The sequence below is a fragment of the Cydia pomonella genome, chromosome 15, assembly GCF_033807575.1.
Source record: "Cydia pomonella isolate Wapato2018A chromosome 15, ilCydPomo1, whole genome shotgun sequence".
NCBI lineage: Eukaryota > Metazoa > Arthropoda > Insecta > Lepidoptera > Tortricidae > Cydia > Cydia pomonella.
This window is the reverse complement of record NC_084717.1, coordinates 563234-581374: the sequence shown is the minus strand read 5'-3', so window position 1 is coordinate 581374 and position 18141 is coordinate 563234. Positions and strand designations below refer to the sequence as shown.

General features: G+C 36.1%; 1 protein-coding gene across 1 annotated transcript in view; it reads right to left on the bottom strand.

Moving 5' to 3' along the window:
• Positions 1–17979, bottom strand: part of LOC133525511 (forkhead box protein N3-like) — a 50026-nt gene extending 32047 nt beyond the window's left edge. Inside the window, exon 1 of the mRNA XM_061861775.1 lies at positions 15639–17979. The gene's annotated coding sequence lies outside the window, so the exon portion shown is untranslated. The remainder of the gene's footprint in view (positions 1–15638) is intronic.
• Positions 17980–18141: the final 162 nt, after the last annotated feature.

Here is an 18141-nt window from a genome sequence, read left to right as displayed (position 1 = left end):
ACAAAGATCAGAAATGAGAGTTACAAGTCTAACGCTCGCACTCGACGATTGAAACGCCTCTAACAAAATGATATTGTAATGTGATGACATTACATTACTTTGTTCTAAATGTAAAAAATGGAAGACCAAGGAAAATGCTTTTTTGACCCTGAAATATTGCGTTTATGTATGAAGTTGCCATGCAATTTATTTTTCCATAAAATGTAAGGAATCGAATTTTCTTTTTATTTATTGAAAGTAAAAAAACTTTTTTTACAATGGATGGCACATTTTCTATTCATTTAGATAAATTTTATTTTAATATTCAACTTTATTAAAATATTTTTTATTGGTTTTTCCAGTTTTATTTGAATTGCCGTGCCCCTAGGAAATTTAAAAGCCGATTTTCATGATTATAATTCTTTGACTTCGAATAAATCTTACGTAATGCAGAAGAATAATAAAAAAGTTTGAAAATGACTGATCTAAAGTTATAGGCAATGGTGTTCCCCTAATTTTCATTTTCTTATTGACAGCTATTATATTGCACACAGCACAGCTGTACCCATATAAGAAAAAACCCCAGATTAATCGTTAAACCACTAAATACTAAGGGCCAACACATTTTGCCATCATGTGACTTGTCAATCAAGTATCAAATCATGTGGCTTTCCCAAAAGTAATATCAAAGTTGAAATATTTCAGGGAACCACACACACTGTGCTGACACTAAATAAGAATTAGGCTTTATAAGCTTCTCTTATAAGTTATCTGCTTGTATTATCTATTACTAAGCTTTATTAATTTTAATTTCCTTATCCTACTTTTTCTTTCTCTGTTCAACATGGTAGCCAATAGCCGCTTATGTAATATATTTAAGTAAATCGTATAATTTCCCTCACGGGACAGGCTTTGCCTAGTGTGGGGGTCAGAATAAATTGTAACTTGCTGTAATATTTTTTTTGGAAATAAAACTTTTTGTATTTTGTATTTGTAATACGGGACTATGGAATAGGGGTTACCTTTGTATCAAATCACCGTTTTTTAGCCAATAGCATTTGTCTCTCGAAGCTTTGCTTTACGTATAGTAATAAATGATTACATTTTACTGAACAAGCAAGGAGAATCGAGAAATAACTGCAACTGCAGACGAGAAGACGAAAACGGAACGAGACGAGTAACGAGAAAAGGTAAAAGTACCGCCTTCGCCTGTACCGACATCTGCCCGAAACTTTCAGTGTCTCTCAATTGCTCTTGAAAAAAATTTGCACTTAATCAATGATAAGACGCGTCGTATTTATTATATAAAGTAACGTAACAGGTTACGCAGACTGTTTATAGATAAACCCGTTTTTGCGTCACCCAGTAACGGCTGCGAAAATAAACAAAGCTTTTCTTGCGTCGCGTCCACTTGTTCGATTCCGTGGTCGAATAAAGGGGTCAAAAACCATTTGACGTTTTAGGGTTCTGTAAAGGAAAAGGAAAAAAAACGGAACACTTATAGAATCACTCGGGCGACTATCTGTAATGCAGAGTTAGCTTGGTCCGACTATGTAAATTTATTTAATTTCATAACAACCCTATGCAATTCAAGCTACATTGTATTTACAAGGTAGCATTTGAAGAGGGTAGTGCAATTACGTAAATTAAGTATAATTAGCAAATTGCAGCCTTAGAAATATACCTGGGCCCTTATTCGACATGCTAAAAGTGACGTTTCGTGTTGATTTCCATTTGATGTGAGAAATATTGTGACTTGTCGAATTGCTATTATCACCACCTGTCAGTGAACAATATCCACACTAGAGGCGGGGCGTTGTACCGGAATAGTTTTTGGAACAGGTTATTTGTAATAGACTACTTTTAGCTTGTCGAGTATTTAAAAGTACGGACTTTGATTTCTGAAATAAAACAAATATGAAACTTTTATCACCTCGTAGCTCCATTCTTACCGTTACTTTAGGTAAAATAAAATTTTGTTAACAGATGGTCGTCTGGGTGTCTGTTGTATCTAAAAATAATGTAATAATATATAACAAAAATATGACAATAGATTCATAGCCTTCACTCAAAACGTCACCATATTTCCGACCCTTACCGAAATAATAAGTCGATATTTGTATAAATAATCCTTATTTGTAAGACGCCTAAGCACGGCAAATACGTAAACTGCCTATTGGGGGTCATACTCGTAAAACTGGTATTTTAGACGTACTTTTGGTACGAGTAACAGAGACGTACTTTTGGTACGCAGTCCCAGCTCTAGTCAGGATTCTAGTTGTCAAATATAAGCGTGTCGAATACGTATTAGTTAACTGTCAAATGAAATTAGATCAACGGTAGACTTTTTTGTCGATGGGTATGGCTGCCATGTTTGGATTTATGACATTTAAAAGGGGATCCTAAGGCAGAGAGTAGTTTTACCTGTACGATTTTGATTCTTCTACTGGACGCAAGATGGAGTTAGCTGCCAAATTCCGATCAGGCTGACGCAACTAGGAAGAAAAAAGTTTTGTATGGAATTTGTTTCGCAAATCATTGCCAACGAAGAAAAAGAAAACGTCAGTGCTATTTATTCTGTCAAGTTTACATCAAGTCTACTGTCAGCCTAATTGCTTTGTTTGTTTTGAAGGTTTCAATGTTTTGTTCGGGTATTTCGTGTAATTTCTTTATTGTTTAGTGCAAAAATCGAAAATAGTCAACCGTGATCAGAGTAAAGAGCGAGTTTGTTACAATGTCAGCGAGAAAACGGTTTACTAAGTGTGAAATATGTGGCAAGCGAGCCACTCGAGAAAATCACGAAAAAAGGGATTTTATGGCGCAATTTCCCTTGGATGAAGACTGGTAAGTATTGCTTTAGATACTTTTGACCTTATTTTGGGTCAGCAGGCTATAAACACATCGAAAATTAGATATTTTACATTATTTTTCGTTGTGAACTAGGGATGTACTATAACTATCGATAACTGTAGTTTTATTTGTATATCAGTGTAAATAATTAAATTAAATATGTGAAATTTCCTTAGAACTAGCATGCAATATGACCATAATTAATTCGTCGAAGCTTAATAATGCATAAATTATCTATCACTTATGCATTAATGGTCATTAGTTAACATATTTTTTTTATCTAGTGATTATTAATCACATTTTTTTTTTTTTTTTTTTATGGTCTAATTTAAGTCCTGTCTTTGTTTGTAATATGAGTTTTTCTTTAGTAGTGCACAATAAAGAATTTTATTATTATTATTATTTAATATACTTATTAACCTAAAATGTAAGAAAATTAATCTCTGTTTTTATGATAAATAAAGAAATATTATAGGACATTATTACACAAACTGACTTAGTACTAAAGTTTGAATGGCATGTGTTGTGGGTACTTAGACAACGATATATATATATATATATATATATATATATATATATATATATACCCACAACACATGCCATTCATACTTTAGTACTAAGTCAGTTTGTGCAATAATGTATATATATATGTACATAGACCTAATTTATAAGTATTTATAAATACATAGAAAATACCCATGTCTCAGGAACAAATATTCATGCTCATCACACTAATAAATGCCCGTTCCAGGATTTGAACCTGGGACCATCGGCTTCATAGGTAGGGTCGCTGCCAACAAGGCCAGACCCGTTCTCATGATTAACAGACATATAAATACATAAAAAGTTAAAGCATTGATAAAGAGTTGTTGATAACTGGATGCCGAAAAACATGATTTATAGATGCATATTAGCGCGAAATAATCAGTTGATCATCTCATTAGCAAACACATGGAATATAAACTATAGATAAAGTCATGTTTTTCCAAGGCTGTATGTTTTCAGATGCAGGCAGTGGGCCAAATTTGTTGGAAACGAAGACCTGATACATCTTCCCATAGAAAAGTTACATTTATTCAAACATGTATGTGCACATCATTATGAAAATCAAGCATTTAATAAAATAAAAAAACACGATTTAAAAACTGTATTAAAATAATTCGGGTCCACATTAAGCCCGACCAGATAGTAGTCCAATTAAGAACTATCCACTTTATAACATGCAACTTAAATGTGGACTCGATGCTAACCTGATTTCGAGTACAAAATTTGTAGACAGGAGCCTATGTTGTTGTTATGTTAGGAGCTTATGTTGTTTATTTTATCGATATCCATAAGAATCGTAAGCGTGTAGCGTACTACACTATTTAAATCGCTTATGTTGCTACTATGGTTCTTTGACAGTTCTTTGTCGTACATTTTGGTAATGATTTGCGAAACAAACTGATTCCACTCGCTAGTAGTAGTGATTATATGCTCTTTGACAATGACATGCAGTTGCGTCGATGTAGATCTATCATAAAAACGTACATGTGACGCATATGACAATTGTCCAGGATGAAAGAAATATCTTGACAATTAACATAAAGCAATACAATACCACAAAATGTCAACAAGAAAACAGATTTATTATAAAAATACAAATTATATACAAAGCTTCATTTTAAAACCAATGGTCGTGGGTTCTAACCCCGGCTCTTAACAATGTGCATCTTTTAACATGTACCGATTGCTTTTCAGTAAAGTAAAATATATTATCATGAGGAAGATGGAGTAGCCCCAATAAGGTATATTTTCCCCTCTGGGTTAGAAGGTCAGATAGTAGTGAGACAGGGAGATATAGTGAAGAATGCGGATAAACAAGCATTTATTGTGTTGTTAGGCTAGTTCTTTTTTTCAAAATTTGAAAACGAACGCAACAGCATGCTCAAAACCCCCTGTGAGTCAGAATCTGTTAAATTCAGGCTTAAGACGAAACAGGAGCTGAGCCCGTACACAAATTTGAGATTTTTAGGTAAAAGGTAAAAAATATCGCCGTCGCGCTGACGAGTGTGGCCCCCGTACCTAGCTAGAGACTATCCCTTGTGTGTGTACCAACAAACCAAATTTTAGACAAATATGATACGTCTTCTTCTTCTTTGTCGTTGTACTATTTGCAGAGCGTCGTGGTCAACTGCTGATATCAGGCGCAGATGTTGCTTGCCGTACGATTTCTCGCCATTTTTCGCGGTTGGGGGCCATTCTGGCAAATGCGTTCAGGGGACCCTTCATGGCAGATTTGATTTGGTCAGTCCATCGCATAGGTGGCCTTTTGCGCGGTCTTTTTCCGTTTGCTCTACCCTGCACCACTAGACGCTCTATGGAGTTGTTCCTCCCCGAGACGTGACCGAAAAAACTGAGTATGCGGGTCTTTACGAGAGTCGAAAGGCGCTGCTTGATACGGAGTTCTTTAAGGATGGAGACATTAGTCCGAAACTCGGTCCAGGATATCCCCAGCATTTTCCTCCAGCACCATATTTCTAGGGCGTCTATCGTCTTCTCCTCTGTCTTTCGGATAGTCCAGGTTTCCGCAGCGTATAAGAATATAGGAAAAACGAGGGCCCGTACAAGCCGAACCTTCGTGGTGTTTGTGACGTTTCGGTGATACGTAGCCTATACGTAAAAACTAGCCAAGACAAATCCTTTATAATTTCAGGATTTTCTACACAGCACAGAACATGGCACCCATATAGATCTCAATTCCGTTGTCGGCGAGTCAACAACGACACATATTCTTAATATTGAACTTAATTGGCTCTAATTTCACATTTATGTTTTAAATTAATTATAGGCATGGACATACCATATCCTATTGTAAGTACAAAGTTTCAGAGCAATCTAGCAAGTCATTTTAAAATGAGAGCGTAACTACATTTGTATGGAGAACCGAATTTGCTGCGGACGCACAATGTAGCATAATCGGATTAGGACTAACCTCGAAATCTCTGTAACAGTCATGAAATTTATTATGTATATAAATTAAAGGCCCCGTTTTCATGCCCAAACCATTTAACATTTGGGGCCCTCGAGGAATCCGAACCATCTTGGAAAATGTGTACCATCAACACAACAGTCAACATTAAAACTTATTAAATTCTACACAAAAAAGTCCTCGATATCTTTGCAGAACAATACATCTTGTTATAGAGAATACTTGCTGAATCTAAGTTTAACGCTTATACACTTCCAGGGGACATTCTCTTAAAAGGAAACTCGGAGGAATATGAATTCTATTTTTAAATATACATTTGTACGTGGTCTACCCCAATATTAACATTTTACTCTACTGTGACTAAACCAGAAAGAAGGGTGGTAAGGGTTATGATGATTCAGTACACCCAGTAGCTAGGTATTAGGATACTGGACGGATTTTTTTAAATGACGTATCGTTAGATTCCTCTTGCCATTCACAACCTACTTTTACTTGTTCTATTAAAGAAAAATCAATACAGCCGCCTTGAGAGGACTCCGAATATTAAATCATATTTTTTCTTCTAGCGCCTAAACTATTGAGCGGAGTACAGTAAAACAGACATCAGCAGATCCACAGTTAGTATACAAGTGCTATGCAATACAAAGTTACTAAAATTAACGGAAGAAAAAGGTTTAGGGCTAAATAATACGTCATTTAAAAAATCCGTCCAGTATCCTAAGCTACAGGGTGTCCTGAATCCTCAGTACTTATACCCATAACCCTACTTTCTGGTTAAGTTGCAGTCAAGTAAAATATTGATATTGGGGTAGATTATGTACAAATGTATAGTTAAAAGTGGAATTTTTATTCTTCCAAGTTTCCTATTAAGAGAATATCCCATGAAAGGGTATAAGGGCTAAATCTGGGTTTAGCAAGTATTTTTTAAAGCAAGATCATTTTTTTTCGCAAAGATGTCTAAAACTATTTTATGTAGAATTTTATAAGCTTGAATGTTGCCTTACACGATTATTGAATAAAGAACGTAGATTTAGAGTAAAACGCGAATTTCTCCTGGATGGTCCACATTTTCCAAGATGGCTGCGGTTCCTCGAGGTCCCCAAATGTCAAATGGTGTGGGTATGAAAAAGGGGCCTTTAAGGGGCGTATATACATACCAAATTTCATGACTGTTCAGACATTTCGAGTTTGGTCCTAATCCGACTGTGCTAATGCCACTATGTACGTAAACTGTAACTGTACTGCGGACTCAACCTTCACGTTATAATTTTTTAAGTATTAACGTTGACATAGTAACGAAAATAATAAACACGTCAATTGAAGTAAACAATATTATTATATGCAAGAAAATTTTGCAAAATAGGTACATTAATGATTAATATGTAAAACACCATTAATTATTGAATTATAATTATGATTTTGTGTTAAAAAATATGAGACCAATTATACAGCCCGATTACACGGGCTACATATTAAAAATGATTATCATGGAAACAGTAAATATACACAGGTGAACAAAGTTATAGTAAAATAGGTGCATAATTTCAGAGCTTGCCTGGCCCACCTGTACCACCTACCATGACCACGGCCGTCTCCTACTATTATTTTTTTTCTAATACCTATGGCCTTACTAGCGAATAGTATTCCATGTTCTTGATCCAGAATTTAAACCCTTAACTACATATTTGTGGCACTTGGGGTTGAATTTGAAACTCTAGGGCACTAGCGTGGCTCTATGAGAGCGCCTTATATAGGCTTCTGGTGACCAGAGGATCAGCATTGTTAACCAGCGCGGAAATGCACCCAGCCTTCTGGGCACCCTACCGAGCGACCAGAATATAGGGCAAATATTTTATGTATACGTTTTTGACTTAAGTGTTTTTATCATGTTTTATATTTAAACTTACAGATGTCGAACTACCAGCAAAGTTTTTGAAGAGGTGTAGTTTTTATATTTCCTGGTACCAAACTGATACAGGAAATTGGAACATCAGTAAATAATCTACACCGAAGACAATGAAATATAGTCACATAATACTTTAATGTTTTATTTTATTAAAGAAATCGGTAAAAAAATGTGTTTACTGAAAAAGATAAATTTTATTTTATTTGTAGTTGAATAACAAAATATGTATTTAATCTCCTTTTAACATAGGAATTCTCTTTGTGTAGGTACATATAAATAATAGGTACTTAGGTCTTGGTAAGTAATATAGACAGTACAGTAGGTCTTATCTTAATAATTTGAGATCTCATACATGCGTTCCGATATATCTGATGGCGACTGTACATACAATGGGGTCGCGTATACGAGTACAAAGAGCATTAAAATAGTTATTGATAGACCAAGTGAGCGAGCTACTATGGTACCTATCTTTATATCAATTTTATGCATTATGTAATAGCGTAATACAGAATTTTTTTTTGACAAATGTAGTATTATTTTTATAGTAATAAAGGTTATTCATGAACCATCTCGTAATTTAAAAAAAACAGACTTTATCTCTAAATCATATGCCTTATATTTACAGATGTGTTAGGTTACAACTTGGTTCGTGAATGTGGTTTAGATTTAGAAGCAACTTGAGACTGGGTGCGGAGTAAATTGCATCAATTTTTTTTACAATTTTGAGCGTTTATAGGAGAATATGTGGAGCGAGCATTATTCGACGTGTAGGTGTGGGTTCAACAAAAAGATCGCATGTCAATAGTTCTTTATTGTCGTTAAAATTCAATTAATAATCGCCTTTATCGACCATCAACTGTGTGGTCACTTTTTAATTGATTGACGTTGTCAGGTACAGTTTCACTACTCGCCGCCGCATTGTTCATAGCGCATTACTTATCCTATCGAATACAAGATGTCGCTGATTCCTGTAAACTTATGTTTAAAAAAAAAAGACGCTTTACTCTATGCCATATATTGTAGGAAAGGAAGGGTATTCCCTGTCGTACGTCAAAAAATCCAAGATGGTGCCCAAGCCCATGGACAATAAAGTCTAGCAATAAAATCAACACTTGTCAAAATTTGACATTAGCAATCCACAGTCAGGTGACAATCAAATCAAACCGAACCACTTCGAGTTCAGAGCCATTTCAAACTATATAGTAGTAATAAACAAAGTTGATTTTTGTTTGATTATTTTTTCTATGAATGAGTTTTGATTGTTCCAAATGATAATATCCACAGTTGATAGAATCAACACTTGATACAATCAACATGCGATAGAATCAAGTGTTGATTTGATGTGGACGTGAAATTTGACAGTTGTGCATCTCGAATAAGGCCCCTGGAAGTGGGAGTAGCAAATAGCAAAAGAAAAACTAAAAGTCGAATTTTCAGTCCCCAGTTAAACAGACGGGTACCATTTATTATGGACTCACATGTGTCATTCTCATAACTTAATTCGTTGGAATGTTTTATCGGGCGAGTTCAATGGTAACTGAACCATCAGCCCTAAGGGGAATATCTATGAATATGACTAAGATAGTCGACAATATAAGTTTTTATTAGGGATTAACAAAATATTTTACAATTTTGCATGTATAACGAGCCTTCATATGTATACTTTAATGTTTTTTTTGTTGTTGTATACTTGAATGTTTTTTTCACATTGTAATTTTGACAGGAATGAATATTTTTCCTCGGTCACCCGTTGACCACAAACGCTGTACAGGGTTCGAAACGTCGGGATACATTTTAAATTAATTATACGCGATATAACCCATTTAAACAGTTTTATTTCATGAATAACTATCGCGCAACCTTTATGTTGGGGTGTCTTTGAGTGCCACGTTGACCAAGCAGTGATCTAGGTATTGTGACGGCCCTTTGTTCATTACTAATGCCAGTAATGCCGCGCAACCTAAGACAAAAATTTTAATTATCTTGATCAACACAAATTTTTATAATCATGTTATTAATAGTAACCAAAAAAATCTAATACAAACTTAAAGTTGTATGATCGTTGATCAACACGTTTTTATATTTGAAAAACACGAAAAACCGGCTCCGTACTTCCATAGAGGACAAACAACGCAAACACAACAAACATATCAAATCAAAATAAACACTGATTGTGTTGGTTATTACCTTCAATGCCTAGTTACATCACGCCTGGGCCTTGCCAAGTTCCAAATGTTTGTGGGAATATGCAAGTATAAATAAACTACAATTAACAGGTCATATATATCAGTCAGTATATCACAATCAATATTAGAGTAGAGAGCGTTCATTCGTGGCAAAATAAAAGAGGAAAACAACTAACAAAATATAACCCATACGCCACGAAATGGTCCCGACTCAACATGGTGCTAGCCTGGCCGGGCTGGCGCTGGTCTTCCGTCTTCTTAGAGGTACCTAGGTACTTTTTTTTATACTACGTCGGTGGCAAACAAGCATACGGCCCGCCTGATGGTAAGCAGTATCCGTAGCCTATGTACACCTGCAACTCCAGAGGAGTTACATGCGCGTTGCCGACCCTAACCCCCTCCTACCCCTCGTTGAGCTCTGGCAACCTTACTCACCGGCAGGAACACAACATTATGGGTAGGGTCTAGTGTTATTTGGCTGCGGTTTTCTGTAAGGTGGAGGTACTTCCCCAGTTGGGCTCTGCTCTAGATCTGGAATGGCACCCGCATTATTGTTTATGTTCATTGGTTTAAGTACTATCAATTAAGCCATAAACTACTACTTTATGATTTAGCGTGAGTAGGTAAGGTAAGAGGTCTGCCAGAGACTCCAGAGAGCCATGAAGCGCAGTATATAATTATACATAGGTGTGAAACTAAGTGTAAGGCTCGAGTGGACGTTCGATTTGGGCGTGCAGCGGGACGGAGCGTGTGGTTAAATAAATGCAAACGCATAGTAGCGGCCTTAGTGCACGCTGCTCATGCGCAAATCCCTTGTGAGCCAGACGCCACGCTGCACGCCCCGCCGAACGCTCCGCTTCTAGAGTCCACTCAGATCGCATTCGCATTCATATCGGAATACAATTCTGCGCTCTAAAACTCAACTCAAGCAATAGATGCAGCTCGAAAGCGGCCTAGTTAAAGTGGGACTGGGCTGGTCATGTCTGCGGCATAACCAAGATAGCCACGGAGTGGGTGACCCACGAGTCAAACCCGGGGTCCGGCAGACCACGGATGCGATGGCGGGATAACTTAAGACTCCCTTTTGAGAGACTGACCAGATGTAGCGCAAACCCGGGACGAGTGGAAGAGGGGGGAAACCTGCCCAGCAATGGGACATAATATGTTCGCAATAATAATAATATAGGTAAGGTAGGATATTGACCGATTTTTGAAACTTGATCTAGAATGACGACCGGTTTGGCCTAGTGGGTAGTGACCCTGCCTACGAAGCTGATGGTCCCGGGTTCAAATCCTGGTAAGGGCATTTATTCGTGTGATGAGCACGGATATTTGTTCCTGAGTCATGGGTGTTTTCTATGTATTTAAGTATTTATAAATATTTATGTATTATATATATCGTTGTCTAAGTACCCTCAACACAAGCCTTATTGAGCTTACTGTGGAACTTAGTCAATTTGTGTAATAATGTCCTGTAATATTTTTTTTTTATTGTAGAATTTTGGTTTCACTTAAAAATATTAGAACATATGGGCGCGAGGTTCGATAGGGGGGAGGGGAGTCACGAAAAAATCACGACAGATCACGTTGGGGAAGGGGGGGTAGGAGACCTCACTCACTTCTATAGTGAACGAAACTGTATCTACTACATACTGTTTCTTGATTTCGTTAAACAAAAATTTTCACTTGGCACTTCAAAATAGCGAGTACAAACAAGATTTGCTTTATACAAAACTATTTATCTTAAAATTAGGTCAAATGAAAAAATAAACTAAAAATACACGTGAGGTTATGTGGGGGTGGGGGGGTTAGCCAAGAACCTCATCAAAAATCACCAAGGGGAGGGGGGGTCAAAAAAGTAGCCGAGAAAACCTCGCGTGGTTTGTGCACAAGCCCTAAATTCATTTCCTTATTAGAGATTTAATTGCTATAGAAAATAATGTTATATCTCCAAAAAATGATGACTTGGTATGGTGTGGCAATTATTCAATTAATTTTTATACCATATACAAAAGTTACCAGTATCATCCAGATATACCAATTGAATTGACTAAGTCATACAATGTCTTAGCAACAGTAGGAAAGGAAACCTTAGAAATGGCAAACGGACAAACTTCTAAATCTTACATTTTTAGGTAATCTCCTAGTAATCAGCTTAGTGAATTCCCTTTTATAATATCTGTTTTCACGAAATTAGAAACACTATTTAACTTTGTACCTTATTCCCAAGAAATAAGGTATCTTTTGCAACCTAGGTTAGTATCTGACATGCCCGCAAATAGCCTCCTCGAGTGCGGTGTATGAACATGATTTCAACCCGCAAAATTCCCCTTATACTTGGAAAATGAGTTGGAATTACAACGAAATGTGTACAGTAGGTTCAGAACAGAAAAAACTTATGTGCCACTGTGTGTATTAATGTTATTCATGTAGTAATAAACAATGATATCATATTTATATTGTAATCTCCGAGTTCTCAGACTTTAATTTGCTAGCAAGGGGTGAAAAAACAAATGCTTTGGTCATATTTGAATTCATAAACACACTTGTGCTTATGAATTCAAAATATCCTCAAAAATTAAAAGTGCAAAAACTATTTCAATGTAGGTTATTTATTACTAGAAATTCTTTAGATAGGTGCAACAATCGACTGTTTTCTAAGGAAAACCTGGTATAAACTTAAGAATAACAAATTGGCAAAACATCATCGTTTTTTACTCAAGTGTTTTAGTGATGACTTGTTGTTGTTCCTAGGGCACACCAGAGGTGCTTAGGGCCTCCACGCCTTAGTGATGAGTGGGATACTTTTAATAGTTTTTAGGGTTCCGTAGCCAAATGGCAAAAAACGGAACCCTTATGGATTCGTCACGTCTGCCTGTCTGTCCGTCCGTATGTCACAGCCACTTTTTTCCGAAACTATAAGAACTATTTTGTTGAACCGCATTAAGATTTTCACACAAAAAGAGAAAAAAACAATAAATTTTGGGGGTTCCCCATACTTAGAACTGAAACTGATTTTTTTTTCCATCAAACCCATACGTGTGGGGTATCTACGGATAGGGTCTTCAAAACTAAGGTTTCTAATATCATATTTTTCTAAACTAAATAGTTTGCGCGAGAGACACTTCCAAAGTGATAAAATGTGTCCCCCCCCCCCCCCTGTAACTTCTAAAATAAGACAATGATAATACTAAAAAAATATATGATGTACATTACCATGCAAACTTCCACCGAAAATTGATATCTAATGAGTAGTTTTTTTTATGTGTCATAAATGGTACGGAACCCTTCATGGGCGAATCCTCCTCGCACTTGGCCGCTTTTTTATTTGAATTAATTGAAATATAATAAACATGGTGTCAAATAAATTAAGGTCCAGCTAACCATACACTGGTTTGAATAGACCAAAGTGAGGGTGTTAATATAAATGTCATATTAGAAATGTGACATTCTGACATTGCCACACTTGTCATTGGAAGTAGCATACAGATAAGATTCATATACTAGCCGTGTCTTATCCAACCTCGACATTGGCAGAATCATCAACACCTTGATGGAGCCATAACACGAAAAATTGATTGACTTAGCTAGGTCTGTCTTGGGAGCCCTGTGTCCCTAATGAGGCATAACAGGAATGTATCATCATCACCAGTTTTTATTAGCCATCTGAAAGGAAAGATAATAACCGATGGCGGAATTAGACCAGATTGTTCTAAAGAAAAGTATTGGAAAAAAGTCTGCAATTCAAAACATTTAAATCTGGTCTATCAGTAATTTGTTTGGTTAGTTACCTGTGCTGTTGATAATCAATCAATCAATCACTTTAACATAGGTTTTCTATCTAATATATCTACTTGATAGTTGTCAGCAAAAAAACTTTGGCTAATTACTTACAATGGTTTTGAGTAATATGCCATAAATAGCATAACTGAAAAAACATATAAGGTTGAATAATGAAGTTGAATGACCACTTGATGAGGGCATATGACTGGTTTACACTGACAAGCTTTGCATGCATTTTAGATCCAATTATGAACTGTTTGTATATTATTATATTTAAGTGTAGCCAACAGGGACAATAATTTTATTTAAATGTCAATATTTGCAATAGTTTATAAATTTTATTTAGGGCAAGTCACCTAAGCAGTTATGGAGAATATTTACTATAAAAGGTATTTTTAATGTATTTTCACATAAAATTTTTTTTTTTTTTGTTATACAGTCTAATCTCAATAATCCGGCACTAACATAAGGGTGCAATTGATCATTCTATGTCTAAATTTACTATTCAATTCAATTTATTTATTTAAAAGACAACAATGGCCCCTAATGGTTAGTAACAATAAAACTATAACTATGCTTGCTTACATTTTATCCCTCTTGAATCTCGTTACAAATGCATAATATCCTGATAACAGTAGAATATTCATAAAATTTAGTATTTTAGTATAGTCTATTGCTACAACATACTAAAAACATATCAAAATAATATGCAGATTTACTTTAACTTCCAGCAATCTGAATATTCCAGTAATCCAGCTCTCGTATCGGCATTACTGCAGATTAGTGAGATTGTACTGTAATATTAGACATATCTTGACTAATTACATAAATCTTTTAGGTAACTGGCATATCTTTCTGGTTATATAGCTTCACCAAACATATATGCAAGTTATCTTTCTTATAAGATTATGTGGCCTTGGTATGACAGATAAAATAAAAACAAAAAGATTAATATTTCTAAATACATAAGTGAGACCTAGTAAGTTTAAATAGAATATTTTTATTATATTTATAAATAAAATTTTGAGAAAGGTGCAGATGATACCAATTAACTTTGAAGACAATGTAGAGGAAACTAGAGCATTGCCTCACGGTGACAATTAAATTTAGAACACATCAAGGAAGTGTTAACTCTAAACTAGGTCACACAAAGGTCTAGTGCTATAATTAGACAGCATTTGTCACAGGATAGTGAACCACTGCAGCAAATTATATACATACATACCTATAACATTACAGAATGATTCCACCATAACACATCAAGGTCACATGTTCAAGATAAACAACAGGTAAATTATGCAAACAATAATACTCACTGCTCCTTAACTGGCAGAATGGCACAAATCAAAGTCCACTGAATTAAAAATTAAGCTGACCATAGGGCAGCTAATTTTGTTATGATTACCACTCCTTAGCAACGCGCGTTTCGGAACTGGGGGGTGGTGATATAACAAGCTTGGTGAACTGTTTATTGGGGCAGCAGCGTCAACAGCGTTGCTAGGAGACAAGGGTTGCGCGCAGCGCGACCGCGTGCTCGCTGCGTCGTGTCCGACGTGGAAGCGCCGCGTGCATTGCACGTGCGGGCTGCGACGCCACGCTAAGGGCCGTTACATAACGCAGGGACGCGAGCTTGCGGACCACCCGCCCCGAGGACAACAATCCACCGACACGCGTTCCATTTATAGAAGGAGCCCGCGACCGACTCCCGAACTATCCCGACGCTCCTCATGCGTCCCAACACATTTTTAGAACCGCATGTAAACGATACTGCGCGCTCAACATGAGACCGTTTCGATACTGCCCGGTGCAATGTGATACCTAGATATATTCTTGTGATTCAGGGAACAAAATACGAAATGCGTAATAATAAATTCCTTAAGGAAACGATGTCATCGGCGCACGACCACTTGGTGAATCCAAGGAAACGCGTTATTACAGAGTACTACGGGCGAAATGCACTCACCTTTTAGATTAATCTTTTGAAACACACACAAATTAGAACTAACAACATAAACTATGAAGCAGCATTCCGCGTCCTCCGAGCTCGTAATCAACACCCAATCAAACCATAAACTAAAGAGTAACCTACATATAAACATATGATTTGTATTTTTATGTTCGGATACACGTGTTAAGACTCACATCAAATTTGACATTGCTTGACAGTCATAGTCTGGCAAACACAACTTGTCAGTTAACCAGGAAAATTATACTCACCCCTTTCTTTTGATTTTTAGTACTACTAATAGCGTAAGACAAAGACAGTATGAATCTCTCTGCCTATGTCTGAAATGAGACAATCCTGGGTCCTGAGCAGACATTTTGACGTTATTTTTTGCTGTATTTTGGTGACAGATTTATTTTTAAATACTGTGGTAACATTTTTGCTTCTCTTTTAATCTTGTGTAATTGAATAACAGCAAGGGATAGAGGGATTTAACAATTTGATTGAGTCGCTGGTTGTAGATGAATGGATTTATCATCCAACTGTCAAATTTTGCGATTTTGGTATCTGATATTTAGCAGTCACTTTTCGGTGAAGGAAAACATCGTAAGGAAAGGAAACTGGACTAATCCCTAGTTGGGCCTAGTTTACCCTCCGGGTTGGAAGGTCAGATGGCAGTAGCTTTCGTAAAAACTAGTGCCCACGCCAAATCTTGGGATTTGTTGTCAAGCAGACCCCAGGCTCCCATGAGCGGTGGCAAAATGCCGTGACAACGTGAGAAAGAAGAAGGAATTAAGGAAAAGTGATAGCGTAGATAGATATAGTGGAAGCAGTTATGCATCGCTCCCATACATAACCCAATTTTTTTTATTAAGCTATGTGCTTTATCACATATGTTCCTTGAGTAATTCTAAGCATTTCTAGTCGGGGAGCCAATAAGAAATGTGCGGCTAGTCGGCAGGGAGGATTGGGTACAAAGATAGCCGCCGCCATGGATGGTGGACCTTAAAAAAAATCTATTCTCGTTCTGGTGGCTACTAAGGAAAGTTTGGTATCATTTTCGTATAAACTTAAGACGTAGAATTTTTTGCTGATATTAGATTTTTTCCGTTTCATAGTAATTTTACAAGAAAAACGTAGAAAGGTGAAAATTTTGATTGGAGATTTTTGCTTTGAGACCTAATATCTCCTAAGAATGAATGGATTTATTGTTTACGAAATTGTACTTTCTCCACTTGTATCGTAATCAACTATTGTTCACCTTTATAGTCAGTCATAAGGCTCGGAACCAGTTTTTAAAATACCAGTATATACCAGTTTGTTTCAGTTTTCCTCCGAAATTTTATAAGAACGTGAAAGTTTTAAGAGCTTTAAAAAACCAGTTTATTTGACGAGCGACGTAACGACCGGTTGGCTTGGTGGTGTGCCACGTAAACAAAGACACCGACATAAGAAGAAACCGGTTTTTATTGTTCTAAACCTGTTAATTTGACAAGAACTGTTCTCATAAAAACTGGTTTTAAAATAACGGTTCAAGCGAAATCGAAATTAAAAGGTTTTGTGACATGACAACGACTTGGAAATTTGGCTGGTTTCTGGTGGTTGGTAAAAGAGGCGCGAATTTCAAAATTTCTATTGGACGATAACCCTTCGATTCTACATTTTTTAAATTTGCTTCTTTTCTACTGACGCAAATGGCTTGACAAACTATAAATATTATAGGACAATATTACACAAATTGACTAAGTCCCACAGTAAGCTCAATAAGGCTTGTGTTGTAGGTAACTAAATAACGATATATATATAATATATTATAATTATAAATACTTAAATACATAGAAACACCCATGACTCAGAAACAAATATCCGTGTTCATTACACAAATATATGCTCTTACCAGGATTTGAACCCGGGACCATCAGCTTCATAGGCAGGGTCACTACCCACTAGGCCAGGCCGGTCGTCGACTATAGTTGCTATATCACCTATGCGGAAATAAAAACTACAGTATAGGCAAGACAAGGGGGCTTGTGTAACTGCGCCATTTACAAAACATTACAGTAAGTATCCGAACTTGTAGCCATGACAACATTTTGTAAATCAATCAAAAAAAACTTTCTAAATGATTCGAGATATTATTTCACATGTTTCACATAATTTATTTTTATATTTTGAGCATTTTGTCAACAAGTTTTCACCCATTAAAATAAAATATAATTTTAAAGTTACATTATCGGGAATATATAAAATACTAATGGCAACATTACTGCAGTTATCTTTTTAATAACAAAACCAACGAAGGCAAAGGAATATTCCGGAATGCTTAGCAATGGATTAATAATACGCAAGAAAAATGAATTTATCAATACCGCATTCATAATTACTTACCAATATAAATTAATAAACAGAAAGTATCCTTCTTGTTATTTATCAAATAATTTAATGTCAAAAACTTACATCTTTGAATTACATTTTGACAATGTGGCTGAATAGGCTGGCAACTTTCGCTCGACCAAAAAGA